This window comes from Setaria italica, chromosome VIII (assembly GCF_000263155.2).
Source record: "Setaria italica strain Yugu1 chromosome VIII, Setaria_italica_v2.0, whole genome shotgun sequence".
In the NCBI taxonomy this organism is placed as follows: domain Eukaryota; kingdom Viridiplantae; phylum Streptophyta; class Magnoliopsida; order Poales; family Poaceae; genus Setaria; species Setaria italica.
The window spans coordinates 36275748-36292369 of record NC_028457.1 but is presented as its reverse complement, the minus strand read 5'-3'; positions in this window follow the sequence as shown (position 1 = coordinate 36292369).

The following is a 16622-nucleotide window of genomic DNA, read 5'->3' as shown; positions in this document are numbered from 1 at the left end:
AAAATCTGATGCCTGGCTTACACGTCATCACATGGACACTTTTCCTTCCTGGTTGCACCAACAACTTATGGGTAACTTCGAAATTCACCCACAGCTCACTTGGTTAGCCAGAGGACCTGCTAGCACAATCGTGAAATTCTAAGGCTACGAGATAAGTGGTTATACATTTTACACAAGAGCCCAAGACCAGAAAAGCACGAACCAGAATAGTGGTGTTCGCATACATGCCATAGACAGAAACAGTAGCAAGGAGTCATATTATGGTTTCATAGCGGAGATATGGCAACTCGAATACGAACCGCTGTACATCCCTCTATTTTGTTGCAAATGGGTGAAGCTAACTGGTGTAAACAAAGATCAGTACGGAATGATAATAGTGGACCTGAGCAAGACTGGATATAGTGATGAACTATTCGTACTTGCCAATGATGTGCATTAGGTTTTCTATGTGAAGCACATATCTAGCAAACCCAAGAGAAATCCAGAAGGGCCATGGGAGCCAAAGCGCCACATAGTTCTTCCAGGTAAAAGAAAAATCGTGGGAGTCAAGGACGAAACAGACCAATCAGATGATTGTGATCAGTTTGATGGCTTGCCTCCATTCATTGTTGAAGTTAACCCAAACATCTTGCTATCCGAAGTAGAGGCTCCGTAGTTACACCGCGATCATGATCAAGAAACTTTTGTGAAGAAGAAATTTTTTTAACTTTACATTGTAATGCACCAAATTTGCTTCACCTTTATGTAAAGTTACATTGTAAAGTTCTATGATGTCATGTACTACTTGATACAATTTTTAGTTTAACATATGTATGATTTCATCTATGTTTAAATTAGTTGAGGTGAGGATTTATTAGATCAATATGAACAATGTTAACCACATACATAGATTCAATTTTTCACGCGTTGAAATTATTTAATTGAATAATTTCTTGATGATAGCGATGCAATAAATAATTATTTTAGAAGCTAAAAGAACTGGTATAGAATTAATGACTCATTCAAACTTATCTAATTTAATATATTTTTGCATATTTGAAATATGTAAAGTTTTATTTTTTTGCATCCTGAAATCCAGTAAAAACATAAATAAAATCCATTTCCAAAAAACAGGCCCTTTTGTCCTGGGTGCCAATAGCAACCAGGACAAAAGGCACCCCCTTTTATCCCGGATGCAAACTGGAACCCAGATAAAAGGGTATTTTTCGATTCTCGCCCGGAACGTACCCTTTTACCCTGGTTACGGTTTGCACCCGGGATAGGGGGGTCTTTTGTCCCGGTTGCTATTTGGACCTAGGACAAAAGGCTCCTTCAGTCCCGGATTCAATTACGAACTGGGATAAAGGGCAGGGTGATAAAAGTAACAGTCGTCTTCTAGCCCACTCATCCTTCAACTCTTTGGCAATTTTTTCACTCCTGCCAAGATCCGCACCCGTCCACCTGCTCCGTCGCTGCCCGTTCGCTTCCCTCGCCGGCCACCGTTCTCCTCATTGCCCATCACCCCTAGAGCCGTCACTCGCCACCCCAGCCACCTCGCCCGCACCTAGACCGCCACCTCCTCCGTCACACCGGCCCACCGCATCCTTCATCGCGTCTCCTCGTTGCCACCGCCTCGGTCGCGCCGCCTTGTTGCTACCTCTGTCCTCGTCGCTGCCTCTATCCCCGTCGTTGCCGCCACCTCTATTCCCGCTGCCGCCACCCCGGCCTCCTCATCCCGAGCATTGCCACTTCATCACCACGGCCGCCTTACGGACCCCTCCTCCCGTCGCCACCGCCTAACCCCCACCAGCCCTAGCTCCTGCACATACGGTGGGGCCCTTGCTCACGCAAGAGCCCATTTTTTTTGCTACAAAATCAATAGAAATTTGTAAAAAATCTGTAGATTAGTAAAAAATCTATAGGTAATTACTATTATTAGTTGAAACTCAGTAAGAAATTACTATGATTACTAGGAAATTAGTATAATTAAGTTTAGATGCTTACTATAATTTTGTATAACTTTTAGAAATTATTATGTTTTATTATAAATGATTCAAAAATTAGAAGAAATTTGTAGAAATGCTAAACACTTATTAGTATAAATGCTTAGTCTAATTTTGTAACATTTAATATAATTTTTATTACATTACTATGATTTAGTACAAATGCTTCGAAAATTAGTAGAAATTTGGTAGAAATTCTTAAAATTAGTAGGAATTAGTAGAAATTTTCTAGAAATTCCAATAAATTAGTAGAAATTTGTATAAACACTTCAAATTTGGTAGAAATTCTTAGAAATTAGTAGAAATTTGTATAAACACTTCAAATTTGGTAGAATTTAGTAGGAATTAGTAGAAATTTGTAGAAACACTTCAAATTTTGTGGGATTCATTGAAGACTTCAAATTTGTAGAAACACTTCAATGAGACAATACATCAGAAGGTCGAAAGGCTTATCAAGAAAATGATGAGGTCACATTGGCCCTTGGGAATCACGAGCAACCAGGACGTTGCCGAGGGTTCGGGTCGTTTCGTGGAAGTTTGCTTTTCGAGGTGACAGCGCCTCGTATAGAAGCCACAAAGCGAAGAAAGGAACAGATCGATGAGAGCTGGTGGCGCATGCTAGAATCCAAAGTGCATTCACAAGAAGTAAAAAATGCAGGAGAAAATCAATCGTCGAGTGGCCCACACAGTTGCGGGGTTGGCCCAATCTAGAGCGTTGCCAGATCCGCTTTCTCAACACCTCAGGAGTAGTTGTGCTTCTACAAGGCTCCCCGATCCGTAGACACCAAGATTACCTGTGGATTAGCAACGGTTCACTGTGGATGCTATCATGCAATGCACCTCATGTGAGCTGCATACACCAGTCGGCAACCTCACCATTAAGGTATACTTATACATAATATTTATGCAATCTTCTCAAACGATCCACACCTCAGGATCAAAGTTTAATAACTTCTTTATTTCTGCTATGTGTACAGGTGGCATACGGGAATGCCTTACTAATCCTGGTAGGGCAAACCAGCCATGGCATGGAGATTTCACCTGGCTATGCTAGAGTCGGCCTAGAGCAGCTCGCTGATAGCCAATATGAAGGCCCAAAGCTCGACCTCCCGGGAGGCGACGGGGAAAGGACACTAGGAGATGCGCTTCACGGGATCATTCTATGGCGCAAACACTACATCATCATCCATGGCACGGAGCCATCTCCTTAGAGCTCAAGATCGCTCCCTGCAGATCCCCATCAGTGACCATCTCCTGAAAGTTCAAGACCGTCATCTCCAGCACAACCTGCTCCAGGACCATCGCTTCCTGCTCGATCAAGGTCTCCATCTCCACCACATCATGGTGGTGGGAGTGATGATGACGACAACAACACCCCTCCCCGATCACCGCCGCCAGGACTAAGAGTAGCCCCAAGCAAGGAACCTGCAGCACCACTTAAGAAGTCGCGACCACCGCCTCCCAAGCCAAGACACAAAAAGAAGAAAACAAAGGAGCCTAAAGTGACTCATGAGGAACCCTAGGAGGTAATGACTCATGCGGAACACTGGGCTGAAATCCAAGCAGAGGCTAGGGAGTGGTTTTAAGAAACAGGCTGAAGAAAAAAAAGCAAGGGAGATGGAGCCACCATGAGTAAATCGAAGAGAATTAAATTTTTTTATCAGGATTCAAGAAGGAGCCAAGAAGAGGATACCACCACTATCGAACTACGAACGGGCGTTAGTCAAGACTGATGTGAGGAAAAAAAGAAAAGGAAAGTCATCTTCCAGTGGTGTTGTCCCCGACCTCGGGCATCTACCAGAAAAAGACGCTAAAAAGATAGCAGCAATGCCCTTGGATCAACAAGCACAAGTATTGCAATTCATGGAAGAAACAGGTATAGGACTTAATGAATGTCTAGGGCAAGTAGAGTTGCCAGCTGCACTGCCAGTTGAACCGAGATGGACCTTTGAGCTAGGCAAGTCTCTGGTAAGGCCTGAGTTGGTACTGAAGCTATCAACAAAGATGTACGAATTCCATCAATGGTATAAGAAGGTGTCCGCCAACTCAAGGGAGATGTTCAGCCTGAAGGTAAAACTGATAGGTTTTTATAGCGAAGGCGAGAAAGTTCTGTGGCTAGAATTCAAGGATATATACGAAGTGTACCATCATGATGCCCTGGACGTCTCTCTGATCAGCGCCTGGGTTCTATAAGTGTCCATTTATCTAGATGTAAATTTTAGCTCATATCATTATTTTTTGTGCATGCGTCACCGTACTAACTTCATCTTCCATTTTATGTAGGATGCTAATTCAGACGTGCCGACAAGAAGCATACCTCCATGTTGGCTTCTTGGATCCATCCATAGTTAACCAAAAATAGGTACAGGATGCGCCGGACAAAACCTTAGTGAAAGTATACAATTTTCTAGACAAACAAAAATTCAAGGATTTCATACTACTTCCATACAACTTCAAGTAAGTGTGTGTCTACCGTCTACTTTCGTTTTCTTTTTCCTTACCTGATTAATGTTAGTTAGCTCTAATATATATGAACATTTACGTACGCAGCTACCACTGGATCCTTATTATAATTGACCTTGAAATAAGCCACGTTACTGTCTTCGATTCGTTGAGGAAAGATTCGATGAAGTACCAAGACATGCAAGACATGCTGGGCTTGTAATAATTCTAGACCTTTATCTCTATGTAAAAATTTGTTTCCTAAATTTTCACCTAACACTATATCATTCATTATTTTAATTCGTAGCGCATGGAGACAATTCATCAGGACACACAAAGGTCCATTCAAAGAAAAACTTACATGGAACACAGACTTCCCGGTATGTATGAAGTCTGCATATTTTGTACATTCTATAACACGAATATTTCATAACTTATTTTTTTCCCACTCAAGTGCATAAGATAGGAACCTGGGAATAATCTATGTGGCTACTACGTCTCTGAGCACATGCATAGTTTTGCGGGACCGAAGGGAAAGACGTTGCCGCACAACAATAAAGTACATAAAATAAAACTATAAATAGTTAATTATTTTCTACCTCCTTATATTTAATTATTTGTGTAAAATTCACATGTTTCCAAATTATAAATGTTAAATATTTAACATGGACTCTTGAAGAAGTAAAGAGTAGCGGCAATATGTGAAGGTCTCATTGGATTCATGGTGGACGAGGTGGTAAATCCACAAGGAGAATTTTATTACGATGGACGAAATTTAGACGCTCCGAGCAACACCTCGATGGGAAGATTGTAGATAGTTTGATTTGTATAATACGCTAAGATTTGTATACTATGCTAGAATTGTATATATATACTAAGAATTATATATATAGTAATTGTATAAATACTAGTTTGATTTCATTATAAAAAAAATCTCAACTACTAAAGGTTAAGTAAAGGGGTACGTAGAGATGCATGAAATTACAAGGACCATGCAGGCACCTACATGGTGCGCGCCTGAAATTTCAAGCAGGACTTTAGTCCCGGTTGGAAAACCCAACCGGAGCTAAACGGGACTAAAGGGCCCTGTCCTACGCCTGGCATGGCAGGCCCTTTAGTCCTGGTTGGTTTTACCAACCGGGACTAAAGAGGGGCTTTACTCACGGTTAAAAGACCCGGGACTAAAGATCCCCTTTTGTCTTGATTGTTTTATCCCGGATGGATTTTCGGGAGATTTGCTCCCTACCAACCGGAACTAAAGGCTAGTTTTCCACCAGTGGTAGCTATCTTCCGGCACACCTTCAGACTCGACTTCATGCAGACACTTTTTTCAGAAAAGAAGGAATATGTCGTTGACACGGACATCAATGCTGTAATTTCTTACCAGAGCAATTGAAGATATCTCCAAGCTAGCCATTGATTGTGGAAGCATTGGCGAAAGAAAACAAGAAACCATGCATCATCCTCCTTGCCGCCTGTGCAAGGTCTAGCTGCCAATAGTCCGTTGCGGAAGTCAAAGGCAGGTCAATTCAAATAGGAACAGTCCATTCTTCTATTTTCCAAAGAGCAATAAAAAACAGGTACAATTTCTTTCTATTCTCCTAACACAGCTAGAGAATATGATGCAACTAATTCACGAACCTATTATGATCGGGACCTCCCTGTCTGGCTTTGGAAATGGATATGAGCTCGCCCCATTTCTTGGCCGGATGATGAGGGCGCCGTGTAGTGATGCCCGGAGGAAGGGGACGTGAGCATGCATGCCACCACTGGGTGCCTTCCTGCCCGATGACGTTGAACCGGTTGGTGAAATTTTGGTTTGGCTGGATAGGGAGTTGGGTAATCATCGGCACCCCGTCAGCCCAACAGTTAAGCCACTGCTTCACTCCATGCCTACATCAGACAACACAGAAGAAAAAGATGGCAAAAGATGAAATAAAATAAAATATTCTATTTTCATGAATTAGTGGAAAGCATCTTATTATTTTATTTCGACCTTTACCGTTGCGGCTTGAATGTACATTAATAGGTTTTTTAGTGTCCTTGGGAAGAAAAGTGATTGTGTATTGAGTAGGTACTCAGCTGATTACCAGTGGATTGTTATGTTGTAGGGTGATTTGTTGACGACATGAACAGTCACCGAGTCTCCCTCTCCGTGACCTCTATCGCTGGCCCTGGGTGCTGCCCATTCACCACGGTGACCAGTGTCTCCTTGCACAAGTGTGTCATCTTCACCTGGCTCACCTACATATATACATACACCGCCGTGGATGAATTGTTCAAAATTGATATCGTTCATTGTGTACATCAAAACCATAGTAGTAGAGAATCATGCTTACAACGAAGGTGTGCTTGACGGCGGCTTTGCCCGCTGAGAAGGATGCGTCGACAGAGAGGAAGAAGATGATGGCAGCAAGGGCTGCCATGGGAAAGCTGCGGCGCTTCATATTTTGCAGCTTCGTCTAGTTCAACTTGCTTCCCATTATACTTTCTATGTAGTGGTATATAACAGGATCTTCGAACGGGTAAGCAGTGATGAACTCTGATCGAGTAGTGAAGTGATCTGAGGGTACGTGTCGAAATTGGTTGTATCGACGATAAACATGATCCCAATGATCTGAGAAACTCGTGAATTTTTTATCTTTTTCTCCTTACAAAGGCTTAGGATAATTCTTTCTACCACACTAGCTTGCCTCGTTGTCACTTCATTTCAACAGGTGTCAATCTCTAAGGGCATCTATTGGAATGCACAGAAAATTTAAAATAGGTATTGAGTTCTCAAGGCCCTAGATGGTTGTCTTGATTACAGCCATCTTGCAAGATTCGCACCCTCACCCAGGATTTGACAATTTATGTTGGATTGGGGACTTAGGCATTTAAAATTTGGGATGTAATAAGACAAGTTGGTGTGGTCCTTGGTAGGTGAGTTGGTATCCGCAATACATACAATGAGAAAAGCTGCATGTGTACATGTTCCAACAAATCAAGCCTGCGTAAAGAATATCAGATCATTAACCGATGCCGACTAACAGTATGAAGAATGGATGTATCATCTAGGTCAGAGCCATGGAGGAGCGTGATAACAACCAAGGACGCTGTGGTAGGTCATACATGCCAGGGAGGACGTTCGTGGGTTACTATAAAAAAACATCAAATTTTGCCTTTTTTATTATTTTGCAATCCTCTTTATTCTGAAAAATTTAAAGTCGTGTCGTTATCACTTACACTGACTGCCCCACGCACTACTAGAGAGAACCTCATCCGTGCTGGTACTGAAACCTCATCCGTGACAGTTTTAGGCCCACCACAACAATCTCGACACGGATGAGATCGACTACCCATGCCGGTTTTATTCCCGGCAGGGATACTGAACTATCCGAATCCATGGTAGTTTGTAAAACTGTAACACCCTAATTTTTCATCTATTGCAGTTAATAAAAAAATTAATTAGAATTTCTCTAGAATCTGTTTCTCTGTGAATTTATTAGGCATTAAAAATCTTTTTTTTCTAAAATTAACTTAATGAACCATAGGTTTAAGTCTGTTGCATTCATGCTGGTTGCATTTCTGATTTCTTGAGTGTGAAAAAGTTTAAAAATACGTTTAGACGATGATTAGGTTCCTCCTAGAATTTTCCAGATTTTTCTAGAATTTATTCTCATTTTTCTAGCGCTTAATCCAATTTTTGGATAGTTCTACAAGTCTTTCCAGGAGGACCAAGTATTTTATTTGGGTTCCTCGTGTCCCAAATCATCTCCAAGAATTTTCATAAATTTTTCAAAGCTTTCGAGTATTTTTCATGATTTAATTATGATTTCAGGATATTCTAGAATTGTTTTCAAATCTGAAATTAATTCCCGAAATTAGAAAAAAGAGGAAAATAAATCCCAACTCCAAATGGGGCTATAAATACTTTTTGGTGATCTCCTTGACGTCCTCTTGCTAACGCTGCGAACCCCATCTCTTTACAACAACCCTAGCTGCCGCAGTTCGACGTTGAAGATACGCATCTGTTAAAATCCAACGAACCTTTGGGCGCGAACTCCGGTGAAACCGTCAGTCCTCGACCGAAGGTGAGCACACCAACACATTTGTCTCATCATCCTCGATCCGTTTTGCCACTCCAGTGCAATTTTCGAGGTCATCCTAGCCTTACCCCTATTTTCTCTCTCTTTCTTTATTATTCCAGTCAACTCAATGGCCAAGGCCAGCCCGCTGCCATCCCTTGCGTCGCCCTTGCCCGAACCACCACCTCGCACCCCTTGCCTGGCCGCGCCACCGGCCTGCCCCACACCGAAGCCCCTGCGCGCCGATGCTGCACCACCACCACGCGCACCCCTAGCACGCGTCGCAACACTGCCGAGGCCCAGCTGCAGCCGCGCGCTCCCCTTTCGCTGGTCCCGATCGCCGGTGCCAGCAAGTGTCCAGCCGTCGGTGGATTGAATCGAAGGAAGAAGATATGATCCGTTTTGCACGTTAACCCTGAAGGAAAATGAAATACCAATAGAAAAGTATGAGTCTTGCTATTTTTGTGAAAAGGCCCTCACAAAAGTTAGATCACGTGGTCCAATTCGTCTTTAACCTTTTCCACGTTAGCCCTCGAGTTTCTATACAAAATTATATTTTAGCCCTCGGTTTCTTCAAGTTTAGCCCCTGAAAGTTTTAAAATTTCGCCAGCAAGCCCCTACATCTTGTTTAGTGCATATCTTTAGCATCCTAGACCCGTTCTAAGTGCTTCTTTTGTCCACGAGTTCATTTTAACGCATAGATTAACTTTTTGAGCTTTTTTCTCTATTTATACTATTTGCTGTACCATTTCTTATTTATTTATTTTGTCATCGCGTTAGAAGGACTGCCGCTCGAGGGATTTGAAGCTCAAGACCTTGAAGACTATGAGCAGCTGAAGCAAGTGCAAGAAACAAGTCGTGTCCTTGTCCACAACTTGATCCTAAGAACTTTTACTTTCATATTCAATAACATTTATGCCATGCACCTTAAGTCATAAACATGATGGGACCTAATTAAGGATTGCCTAGTTTTATTCCATACACCTTGATCAACCGAGGCTTACATAATGTTGGGTAGTACATGCTTAGTTGCTCAACTAGGATACGATGGTATTAATAAACTCAATTATTAATATTGATTCATTTATATTATACCTTTCTTTAATACAAGACCATTATATTTAATTGGAACATGGAGAACCACCCGGGAAAACAATACAACCACACAAACTATATGGCTCTGGTCTTGGCTAATTAATTAGAGACTCTTGTTTGTGATAGTCCTACCGAAAGGGCAAGACGGGCTCATAGGTTGTGTGATGGATTGTCCAGCCAAGGGGTGTTGGCACCACTTGGGGGAGAGTTCATCCTCTTATGAGGAAACCTTAGCGGGTTATCACTTATTAGAGAATCTTTGTAAAGGCCTCGTAGCGTCCCTATGCAGTCACACCTCGGTAGTGTGATAAGTGCCTACTTTTGCCAGTATGGCTGGATCCAAAGTTATTCTGAACTTTTATGTGACTTGTGGTGAAAGTGTACAACCTCTGCAGAGTGTAAAACTGATATATCAGCTGTACTCACGGTCAAGAGCGGCCTGGACCCTCACATGATTAAATTATCGAAAGACATAATTAAATTGCTATTATTTATTTATGTTATCTCTATTCATGTTCAGGTTAACGTGGGTGGTACAAACTTACATGTAGTAATTGGTAATAAAATTTGACCAACCAAATAAAAAGCTAAACTGCTATTAAAACCTTAGCTTATCCTTGAATGGCCTTACACTACACAATTCCCCACACTTGCTGAGTGCTAACCATAAGTGTGTTCACACTTGCTATATCTATTGTTCAGTACAAAACAAATCTGTTGAAGACTTTGAAGAATTGTTGGGCGTATATTTTTCCTAGTCAACTGCCTGTGGAGTTGTTGGAGATCCGGTGCTTATACTAGAGATTTTTATCTCATTTCTGGTTGTGTAATCTATGTAATCCTCTCTCTTTACATTATATTACTGTATTTGATATTTACTAAAGTCATCGTAAACGTGAAACTTGATCCTAGCACACGTATGATAATCATCTAGTTTTGCCTTTAAAATCGGATGTGACAGGAGTGGTATTAGAGCCGTGTTGACTGTAGAACGTTAGCCTAGTTAGAAGATTGTCGAATTTAAAGATTATAATGCTTTAATAGCCTTGCTTTTTCTATTCTTGCTATCTTATGCTACTCCTCACCCATTGATGATTTGCCTCATCATTGCTGCTTAAAACTCTACTACTTCTACCTTACCTTGCTCTAAAATCTTAGGTTTGTTTAGAGAATCGTTTTGTACTATCATTAGATGGCTACAGAAAGGAAGATGTCTCATAAGAGTGCTATTGGACGAATCTCGCATGCTCACCAGTCTTAGGAGCATGAAGCAGTAGAAAAAACTGAAGAGCATGTGCAGCTAGATGAAACTAGGAGGAAAAATGAGATCCTAGAAACAAAGCTAACAAGAGATAAGAACCTACCAAAGGGGTTGGAAGAAGACCTGGACGCAGAAGTGTCTAGCCAACTCTCTACCTCACAAGATTGCCTGCCATGTCTCTCCTAGCTCTAGGACCAGTGTGCCCTTTGATCCTTAAGACAACTTAGGAGGTTTTCTTATCAGTTGTAAAACAGTAGAATTGAATTGTCTGTGAGTGTGCTTGATATGCTTGTCATTGTGTTAACTTGCTTGAGTTGGTTCTATGTAATGACTGTGATGTGTTTTGGAGTGATGACCACAATGACATCAGCTTTAGTAATAAAGTTGTTAGATGAGTTTTACCTTGTCTCAATCAAACTAAATCTTGCACAATCTTTTATCTATCTATCCATCCATCCATCATAAGCCTAGAGCTGCTCAAAAATCTGTTCTCATCACTGTCCGACACAGTTGTACTGTTTGACTTATATCTGGTGCTACATAACTCCGATTGACATGAATCTAGTTGAGTCAGCTCCAGAATTTCATAGACTAATTTCTGGAAACGTTTCGTGATTTTTGGATTGATAGACAGACAGAAACTTGCGTGTTAGTGGAATAATCAGAATTCGTCAGCATTGCTGGATGCAGTCACCTTGTTTAATTCATATCTCGAGTTTCAGACCTCTGATTGAGGTGATTCCAGTTCGGTTAGTTTCAGAATTTCATCTATTATGCTTTGAAAAAAGTTTCACTATGTTTGGATATTCTACCTGATACTTGCACCTGATTTGGTAGCACGAATAGAATCTATCATAAACTGGAATTAATATCACCCTATCTTCTTGATTCATCTATATCTACAAACGTCTGAGTCTCATTTTTTTCCATCATATGGTGAACACCAGGTCTTAATCTGGAGTTGATCATCCTACACAACCCCTGTCAACGAAGGAGCAATTCTGACCCCGATCCTCAGCAGAAGCAAGTGCCACTAGAAGGGATGGAGCTGCTCCTCGCCGCCCAAACTCAGTTGTTGTAGAACCTGGTCAACACTGTGGCTAGTTTACAAGCTCAACTGAACCAGACATCACTAGCGTCACCTGTGCAGCCTAGGGAGAAGCATAGGAAGTTCATGAGCCATCAACTTCCTACCTTCTCTCATTCAACGGATCCACTACAAGCTGATGATTGGCTCAGGAGTGTAAAGAAGAAGCTCGAGATCACCCATTGTAATGATAGGGAGAAGGCCCTATATACTTCAAAAAGATTAGAAGGACCTACTATAGATTGGTGGGATTCATACGCAGGTGCCCATGTAGACAGATCTACCATCACTTGGTCAAAGTTAAAGAATAACTTTAGAGCGCACCACATTCCAACCAGTGTGATTAAGCTTAAGAAGAAGGAGTTTCTCAGTCTTAAGCAGGAAGGGATGTATGTGTGTGAGTAGCAAGATAAATTCATCCAGCTATATCGCTATGCGCCAGAAAAGGTGGATAATGATGAGAAGAAGCAAGACCACTTTCTAGAAGGTTTGAATGCACCTATTTAGTATCAGTTAGTTGCCCACACTTTCCCTAACTTTCAGCAACTTGTGGATAAGGTGATACTAGTGGAGGACAAGCGCCATGAGTTGGTGGTGATGAAGAGGAAGTTCGATTCCTAGAAGAAAATTACTAGTAACACTTGCCCCCATTGCACTCAACCATGTGACCACTCATTTTACTCCAGAGAGCAGGACGTGTTCAACCACCTCGATCCAGAGGTTCAAAATAATTGCCAGATCCCACCTAGTAACATCTTGATGGAGACTAGTACCCCTTGCACTTCCAAGGGAAAGGAATGCTTTAGCTGTGGAGAAGTTGGTCACCTTGCCAACAACTATCATTGGAAGGATACTCAAAATCTCCAAAGGTAATTCAGCAATGGTTCTAGGAGTCGAAATAGGCGAAGATTGAAAGTGCAAAATGGAAACCAACCTCAAAAAAATGTTGGACAACAGGACTACATACATGGTAAGGTGAAACATGTGAGTTCAGAGAGTGCTCAGAAGGATCAAGAGGTCTACTTGGCATGTTCTTTATCAACTCAGTGCCTGCCACAGTTCTGTTTGACTCGGGTGCCACACATTAATTTGTTACTTCTCAGTATACATCAAGATAGAACTTACCAAAGTACACCATGAAGAAGACCATGTTAGTAGATTCTCCTGGTGGTGAGGTAAGAGCAAGCTACATACGTCCAAAGGTCAACATAAATATAAAAGAGGTGGACTTTCCAGTTGACCTTATAGTTTTGGAATCAACTAGCATTGATGTCATCCTTGGAATGGTATGGTTGAGTACATATGATGGTGAAATTCAGTGTGCCAAGAGATCAGTGCTTCTTACAAGTCCTCAAGGATAAATGATTGAATTTGTGGTTGGGTTACCATCAGAAAGTGTGTGTGTGATCAATCAACTAAAGGATATTGCCATAGAAGACATTCAAGTGGTGTGTGAGTTCCCAGACATTTTCCCCAATGATGTACCAGTCATGCCATCAGACTGAGAAGTGGAGTTTGTTACTGATCTTATACCTGGTACTACACCAATTTCCAAGAGACCATATAGAATGTCTATTGATCAATTACAAGAACTTAAGAAACAATTAAAGGAGTTATTGGATAAGGAGTTTATTCGCCCTAGTTCATCACCATGGGGGGCTTGAGTTATCTTTGTAGAGAAGAAGGATGGCACGCAAATGATGTGTGTAGACTACAGATCACTCAATGAGGTAACCATCAAGAACAAGTATTTGTTGCCCCACATTGAGGATTTGTTTGACTAGATGAGGGGAGCCAAGATATTCTCCAAGATTGATCTGCATTATGGTTATCATTAGATGAAGATCAGACCATCTGACATTCCCAGGATTGCTTTCACCACTAGATATGGTCTTTATGAATATACAATCATATCCTTTGGGTTGACTAATGCACCTGCCTACTTCATGTATTTGATGAATAAGGTGTTCATGGAGTATCTGGATAAGTTCGTTGTGGTGTTCATTGATGATATCCCAATCTACTCTAAGAATGGGGAAGAACATGAGGTGCATTTAAGGCTAGTACTTCAGAAGCTAAGGGAGAACCAGCTGTATGCAAAATTTAGCAAGTGTGAACTCTGGCTGACTTAGGTTTCTTTTCTAGGTCATATCATCACCAATGGAGGAATTGTAGTGGATCCAGGCAAAGTTAGGGATGTTCTGAAGTGGACGCTGCCGCAGACAGTCATGGAAATCAGGAGTTTCCTTAGACTTGTAGGATACTACTGCAGGTTCATTGAGGGGTTCCCTAAAATAGTGAAGCCTCTCACATGACTATTAGAGAAAGGAAGGGAATTCAAATGGACTGAAGCCTGTCAAGAAAGCTTTGAGGAGTTGCAGAAGAGATTGACTACATCTCTAGTGCTAGTGATGCCAGATCTGCTGAAATGTTTTGACATCTATTGTGATGCATTCTGACAGGGCTTAGACTATGTTCTTATGTAAGAAGGACATGTTATAGCCTATGCCTCCAAGTAGTTGAGGAAACATGAGAAGAATTACCCTACTCAAGATTTGGAGTTCGCAGCAGTGGTGGATGCCTTGAAGATTTGGAGGCATTATGTTCTTGGAACCAAGTGCCAGATCTACACTGGCCACAAGAGTTTGAAATACATTTTCAATCAAAAGGATCTTAACTTGAGACGGCGCCGTTGGTTGGAGCTGATCAAAGACTATGATCTGGAAATTCATTACCATCCTGGTAAAGCAAACTTGGTGGCAGATGCCGTGAGTCGAAAGGGTCATGCCAATATGGCTGAAGGGTTGATCATGCCAATATGCTATGGAAGTAGAATCAACTCTTGAGCAGGAGATACAGAAAGGACAACTTGAGGATGCTAAGATCAAGGAGATTAAGGAACTCATGGAAGAAGGAAAAGCTCTAGATTTTACAGAGGATGATCAAGGAACTATATGGTTTAGAAAGAGGATTTGTGTACCGGATGTGGAAAAGATCAGAGACACCATATTGAGGAAAGCTCATGACTCAGCCTATTCTATCCATCCTAGCAGCACCAAGATGTCCCAAGATCTCAAGGAGAAGTATTGGTGTATGGAATGAAGAGGGATGTAGCTGCATATGTTGCCTTCTAAGATATATGTTAGAGAGTAAAGGCTGAACACCAAATACCAGCTAGATTGCTTCAACCATTAAAGGTGGATAAATGGAAGTGGGAGGAAATCAGTATGGATTTCATCGTTTGTTTACCCCGCACTTGAGATGGATATGATTCAATATGGGTCATAGTAGATCGATTGACTAAGGTAGCTCACTTCATTCCGGTAAGGACCACCTATACTAGGTCCAAGTTGGAAGAGTTGTATATGTCTAGAATTGTGTGTTTGCATGGGGTACCCGAGAAGATAGAGTCTGATAGAGGTACTCAGTTCACATCCCATTTTTGGCTAAATCTGCATGAATAGAGGTACAAAGTTGAATTTCAACTCAGCTTATCATCCTCAGACAAATGGACAGATTGAGAGGACAAATTAGATTATGGAGGATATGTTGAGAGCATGCGCTCTAAAACATGGAGGTAGTTGGGATAAGAGTTTGCCGTATGCTATGTTTTCTTATAACAACTGATACCAAGCGAGTCTCAAGATGTCACCCTTTGAGGCTCTATATGGAAGGAAGTGCAGAACTCCTCTACATTGGAGTGAGATAGGAGAGAGTCAATTATTTGGGCTAGAAATCATCCAAGAAGCCGAAAGGCAAGTGCAGATAATCAGAGAAAATCTAAGGACAGCACAATCCAAGCAAAAGAGTTATGCTGATACTAGAAGGAGAGAATTGACCTTTGAGGAAGGTGATTATGTGTATCTTAAAGTGTCACCTATCAGAGGTTTGCGCAGATTTAAGGTTAAAGGAAAGTTGTCGCCTTGCTTTATTGGACCCTTTAAAGTTCTAGAGAGAATGGGAGAGGTAGCTTATCGGTTGGAGTTACCCACTCAACTCTCAGATGTGCATGATGTGTTCCAAATCTCTTAGCAACAGAAGTGCCTCAGAGTTCCAGAAGAACAATTACCCATGGAGGATTTAAATGTAAAGGATGATCTCACTTACACTGAATATCCGATCAAGATCTTGGATACTTTAGCATGGGTTACAAGGACACAAGGTAATTAGGATGTGCAAGGTACAATGGAGTCATCATTCAGAAGATGAAGCTACATGGGAACGAGAAGATGAGTTGAAGGAAGAATTTCCTCAACTCTTTGCCAACCCATCCGAATCCCGAGGACGAGATTCATTTTAAGGGGGTAGGTTTGTAAAACCCTAATTTTTCATCTATTGCAGTTAATAAAAAATTAATTATAATTTCTCTAGAATTTCTTTCAGTTCGTTTAAGGCCTTAAGGTTTCTCTATGAATTTATTAGGCATTAAAAATCCTTTTCTAAAATTAACTTAATGAAACATAGGTTTAAGTCTATTGCATTCATGCTGGTTGCATTTCTTATTCCTTGAGTGTGAAATAGTTTAAAAATACGATTAGATGATGATTAGGTTCCTCCAAGAATTTTCCATATTTTTATGGAATTTATTCTCAGTTTCCTAGAGCTTAATCCAATTTGTTGGACGGTTCTACAAGTCTTTCCAGGAGGGCCAAGTATTTATTTGCATTCCTCGTGTCCCATATCATCTC